This window comes from Oncorhynchus clarkii, chromosome 3 (assembly GCF_045791955.1).
Source record: "Oncorhynchus clarkii lewisi isolate Uvic-CL-2024 chromosome 3, UVic_Ocla_1.0, whole genome shotgun sequence".
Classification (NCBI taxonomy): Eukaryota; Metazoa; Chordata; class Actinopteri; order Salmoniformes; family Salmonidae; genus Oncorhynchus; species Oncorhynchus clarkii.
In genome coordinates, this window is record NC_092149.1 from 7,462,700 (window position 1) to 7,468,699 (window position 6,000).

Here is a 6,000-nt window from a genome sequence, read left to right on the forward strand (position 1 = left end):
AGGTCTGCTTTCCATAAAGTCCTGGCGTCCTATATGAGATAGAACCACTTCACATGCATAAATCGTGTCAGCGAGAGTCAGCGCTTGGGGCATTTTTCAATATAACAACAGGAAAATTCCCAGAAATAAAAAAATGGTCATATTTGGCAAAGGAGTTGATCTCAAAAGTATGAAAAGTATGAAATCAATCACATTCACCCTAGAATGTCTAAAGGGAAGAAATACAGTGCATCCCGATGTCTTGAAAGGTTTCCGTTTCCCTATATAATAAGATAACTGAATAACAGAAAACCAATACTAGCCAGCGCAAAGTTAAACACCAGTTCAGGCCTGGATATAATGTCAAAGAATTCCACGTGCTTAGAGGAACTTGTTGGAAGAGGCATCCCTGTTATTTTGGCGAGTTATTGATATTTGGCTCAGTACAGTGGGCCTACTGAGTACATAGAGGAAAATGTGAGTTGTGATGACTGTCTGTTCCCCCTCCATGTGCTGTCTGTCTGCGATAGCTAGGGCCTAGTTTTTTACCTCTCTCCCCTTGGCCCTGGCTCGCTGCGTGCAGAGAGCTGAGGTCCGTATGCAGCCCCTTTCTCTCTGACTCTGGCTGGATGTGCCCTAGCCAGCTCCAGCCCATGTGTGTAATGCTGTTTGTAATGAGAAATCTAAACAGGGAACAGCAGTGAGGCATTACAGGAATGTGTTTCCATTGGAGAGAGTCACTCCGTCAGCGCTAGAAAAAGAAAAGAAAGAAGAAGAAGTAGCAGGAGAAGGAAAGAAACGGCTCAGAGTACAGTAAAGGAAGGCAGCTAGCAGAGAGAGAGAGAGAGAGAGATATGTCCAGAAGTAGGAGAAGGAAAGAAACGGCTCAGAGTACAGTAAAGGAAGGCAGCTAGCAGAGAGAGAGAGAGAGAGAGATATGTCCAGAAGGAGGAGAAGGAAAGAAACGGCTCAGAGTACAGTAAAGGAAGGCAGCTAGCAGAGAGAGAGAGAGAGAGAGATGTCCAGAAGGAGGAGAAGGAAATAAATGGCTCAGAGTACAGTAAAGGAAGGCAGCTAGCAGAGAGAGAGAGAGAGAGAGAGATGTCCAGAAGGAGAAGGAAAGAAACGGCTCAGAGTACAGTAAAGGAAGGCAGCTAGCAGAGAGAGAGAGAGAGAGAGAGATGTCCAGAAGGAGAAGGAAAGAAACGGCTCAGAGTACAGTAAAGGAAGGCAGCTAGCAGAGAGAGAGAGAGAGAGAGAGAGATGTCCAGAAGGAGTACTCACTGGGCCAAGGCGGAAGACTAATGTTATTGTACATTGGCTGTCACTTTGCCAGCCCTCCCTCACCAATTGGATCCTCACGCCTCCTTACCCCTCTCCCCCCTCTACTCTGCCCCCCTCCCTGGTTCCCCGGGACTCTGTTTGCTCAGGTGGACAGTGACATGGTTTTTAAATGAGCCCAAGTCGTCCTCTCTCACTGTCTCTGTCTCTGTCTCTGTCTATCCGACTCTCTCTCTCTCTCTCTCTCTCTCTCTCTCTCTCTCTCTCTCTCTCTCTCTCTATTCAATTCAATTCAAGGTGCTTTATTGGCATGGGAAACGTGTTAACATTGCCAAAGCAAGTGAGGTAGATAATATACAAAGTGAAATAAACAATAAAAATTTACAGCAAACATTACACATACAGAAGTTTCAAAACAATAAAGACATTACAAATGTCATATTATGTATATATACAGTGTTGTAACAACGAACAAATGGTTAAAGTACACAAGGGTAAAATTAATAAGCATAAATAAGGGTTGTATTTACAATGGTGTTTGTTCTTCACTGGTTGCCCTTTTCTTGTGGCAACAGGTCACAAATCTTGCTGCTGTGATGGCACACTGTGGGATTTCACCCAGTAGATAAGGGAGTTGATCAAAATTGGGTTTGTTTTGGAATTCTTTGTGGATCTGTGTAATCTGAGGGAAATATGTGTCTCTAATATGGTCATACATTGGGCAGGAGGTTAGGAAGTGCAGCTCAGTTTCCACCTCATTTTGTGGGCAGTGTGCACATAGCCTGTCTTCTCTTAAGAGCCATGTCTGCCTACGGCGGCCTTTCTCAATAGCAAGGCTATGCTCACTGAGTCTGTACATTGTCAAAGTTTGGGTCAGTCACAGTGGTCAGGTATTCTGCCACTGTGTACTCTCTGTTTAGGGCCAAATAGCATTCTAGTTTGCTCTGTTTTTTTGTTAATTCTTTCCAATGTGTCAAGTAATTATCTTTTTGTTTCCTCGTGATTTGGTTGGGTCTAATTGTGCTCTTGTCTTGGGGCTCCGTGGGGCGTGTTTGTGTTTGTGAGCAGAGCCCCAGGACCAGATTGCTTAGGGGACTCTTCTCCAGGTTCATCTCTCTGTAGGTGATGGCTTTGTTATGGAAGGTTTGGGAATAGCTTCCTTTTAGGTGGTTGTAGAATTTAACGTCTCTTTTCTGGATTTTGATAATTAGTGGGTATCGGCCTAATTCTGCTCTGCGTGCATTATTTGGTGTTCTACGTTGTACACAAAGGATTTATTTGCAGAATTCTGCATACAGAGTCTCAATTTGGTGTTTGTCCCATTTTGTGAAATCTTGGTTGGTAAGCGGACCCCAGACCTCACAACCATAAAGGGCAATGGGTTCTATAACTGATTCAAGTATTTTTAGCCAGATCCTAATTGGTATGTTGAATGTTATGTTCCTTTTGATGGCATAGAATGCCCTTCTTGCCTTATCTCAGATCGTTCACAGCTTTGTGGAAGTTACCTGTGGCTCTGATGTTTAGGCCAAGGTATGTATAGTTTTTTGTGTGCTCCAGGGCAACGGTGTCTAGATGGAATTTGTATTTGTGGTCCTTGTGACTGGACCTTTTTTGGAACACCATTATTTTGGTCTTACTGAGATTTACTGTCAGGGCCCAGGTCTCTCTCTCTCTCTCTCTCAATTCAATTCAATTCAAAGGGCTTTTATATTGCCAAAGCAAGTGAAATAGATTATAAACAAAAGTGAAATAAACAGTAAACATTACACTCACAAAAGTTTAAAAGGAATAGAGACATTTCAAATGTCATATTATAGCTGTGTACAGTGTTGTAACGATGTGCAAATAGTTAACGTACAACATGCAAAATAAATAAACATAAATATGGGTTGAATTTAAAATGGTGTTCGTTTTTCACTGGTTGCCCTTTTCTTGTGGCAACAGGTCACAAATCTTGCTGCTGTGAGGGCACACTGTGGTATTTCACCTAATAGATATGGGAGTTTCTCAAAATTTGATAAGTTTTCAAATTTTGGAGGGGTCTGTGTAATCTGAGGGAAATACGTGTCTATAATATGGTCATACATTGTGCAGGAGGTTAGGAAGCGCAGCTCAGATTCCACCTCATTTTGTGGGCAGGGTGCACACACTGTATAATCAACATTACAGGCCTTTTTGGGTTGGAGAGTTTGTATTTTGTCCTGTAGCTCATCCAATGTAAATGGAGAATCCAGTGGGTTCTGGTAGTCTTTAAAGCTGATTCTAAGTTTTTCTAGTGATTATGTCTGTGTTTGTTCTTGGTTCTTTGTTAAAGGGACAAAATGGTTGGAGAAGTAGTTTCTCCATACATCTCCGTTTTGGATAGATAGCTCTTCGTGTTGTTGTTTGTTTAGTGTGTTCCAATTTTTCCAGAAGTGATTTAAGTCTATGGATTCTTCAATCACATGGAGCTGATTTCTGATATGCTGTTCCTTCTTTTTTCGTAGTGTATTTCTGTATTGTTTTAGTGTTTCACCATTGTGAAGGTGTACATTTGGGTTTTCTGGGTTTTTGCATTCTTCATCAAACCATTTCTCATTGCTGTTGGTTTAAAATGTTATATGATAGCTGATAGGTCAAATATAGTGTTCAGGCTTCCTACTGCTAAGTCCACACCTTCACTATTGCAGGAAAAATGTTTTCCAGGAAGTTGAACAGTAAGGATTGGATTTTTTGTTGGCCAACAGTTTTTTGGTAGGTTTCTACACTACCATCCTTCTATCTATAGCATTTCTTAATAGCATGCAGTTGGTTCAGCTTCAATACCTCATGGTTGAGTATTGCTCTGTTCAAATAGATTGTTATTTTTGCTGTGGGTAGGGGTGTCAGTGGGCTGACTGTGAATGCTCTGAGAGACTCTGGGTTGAGGTCAGTGATAAAGTAGTACAGTACTACTGCCAAGGGATGAGCTGTAGGTGTACCGTAGGAGTCCCTTCGAAGCCTACCATTGACTATGGAGGTCAGTGATAAAGTAGTACAGTACTACTGCCAAGGGATGAGCTGTAGGTGTACCGTAGGAGTCCTTTCGAAGCCTACCATTGACTATGGAGGTCAGTGATAAAGTAGTACAGTACTACTGCCAAGGGATGAGCTGTAGGTGTACCGTAGGAGTCCCTTCGAAGCCTACCATTGACTATGGAGGTCAGTGATAAAGTAGTACAGTACTACTGCCAAGGGATGAGCTGTAGGTGTACCGTAGGAGTCCCTTCGAAGCCTACCATTGACTATGGAGGTCAGTGATAAAGTAGTACAGTACTACTGCCAAGGGATGAGCTGTAGGTGTACCGTAGGAGTCCCTTCGAAGCCTACCATTGACTATGGAGGTCAGTGATAAAGTAGTACAGTACTACTGCCAAGGGATGAGCTGTAGGTGTACCGTAGGAGTCCCTTCGAAGCCTACCATTGACTATGGAGGTCAGTGATAAAGTAGTACAGTACTACTGCCAAGGGATGAGCTGTAGGTGTACCGTAGGAGTCCCTTCGAAGCCTACCATTGACTATGGAGGTCAGTGATAAAGTAGTACAGTACTACTGCCAAGGGATGAGCTGTAGGTGTACCGTAGGAGTCCCTTCGAAGCCTACCATTGACTATGGAGGTCAGTGATAAAGTAGTACAGTACTACTGCCAAGGGATGAGCTGTAGGTGTACCGTAGGAGTCCCTTCGAAGCCTACCATTGACTATGGAGGTCAGTGATAAAGTAGTACAGTACTACTGCCAAGGGATGAGCTGTAGGTGTACCGTAGGAGTCCCTTCGAAGCCTACCATTGACTATGGAGGTCAGTGATAAAGTAGTACAGTACTACTGCCAAGGGATGAGCTGTAGGTGTACCGTAGGAGTCCCTTCGAAGCCTACCATTGACTATGGAGGTCAGTGATAAAGTAGTACAGTACTACTGCCAAGGGATGAGCTGTAGGTGTACCGTAGGAGTCCCTTCGAAGCCTACCATTGACTATGGAGGTCAGTGATAAAGTAGTACAGTACTACTGCCAAGGGATGAGCTGTAGGTGTACCGTAGGAGTCCCTTCGAAGCCTACCATTGACTATGGAGGTCAGTGATAAAGTAGTACAGTACTACTGCCAAGGGATGAGCTGTAGGTGTACCGTAGGAGTCCCTTCGAAGCCTACCATTGACTATGGAGGTCAGTGATAAAGTAGTACAGTACTACTGCCAAGGGATGAGCTGTAGGTGTACCGTAGGAGTCCCTTCGAAGCCTACCATTGACTATGGAGGTCAGTGATAAAGTAGTACAGTACTACTGCCAAGGGATGAGCTGTAGGTGTACCGTAGGAGTCCCTTCGAAGCCTACCATTGACTATGGAGGTCAGTGATAAAGTAGTACAGTACTACTGCCAAGGGATGAGCTGTAGGTGTACCGTAGGAGTCCCTTCGAAGCCTACCATTGACTATGGAGGTCAGTGATAAAGTAGTACAGTACTACTGCCAAGGGATGAGCTGTAGGTGTACCGTAGGAGTCCCTTCGAAGCCTACCATTGACTATGGAGGTCAGTGATAAAGTAGTACAGTACTACTGCCAAGGGATGAGCTGTAGGTGTACCGTAGGAGTCCCTTCGAAGCCTACCATTGACTATGGAGGTCAGTGATAAAGTAGTACAGTACTACTGCCAAGGGATGAGCTGTAGGTGTACCGTAGGAGTCCCTTCGAAGCCTACCATTGACTATGGAGGTCAGTGATA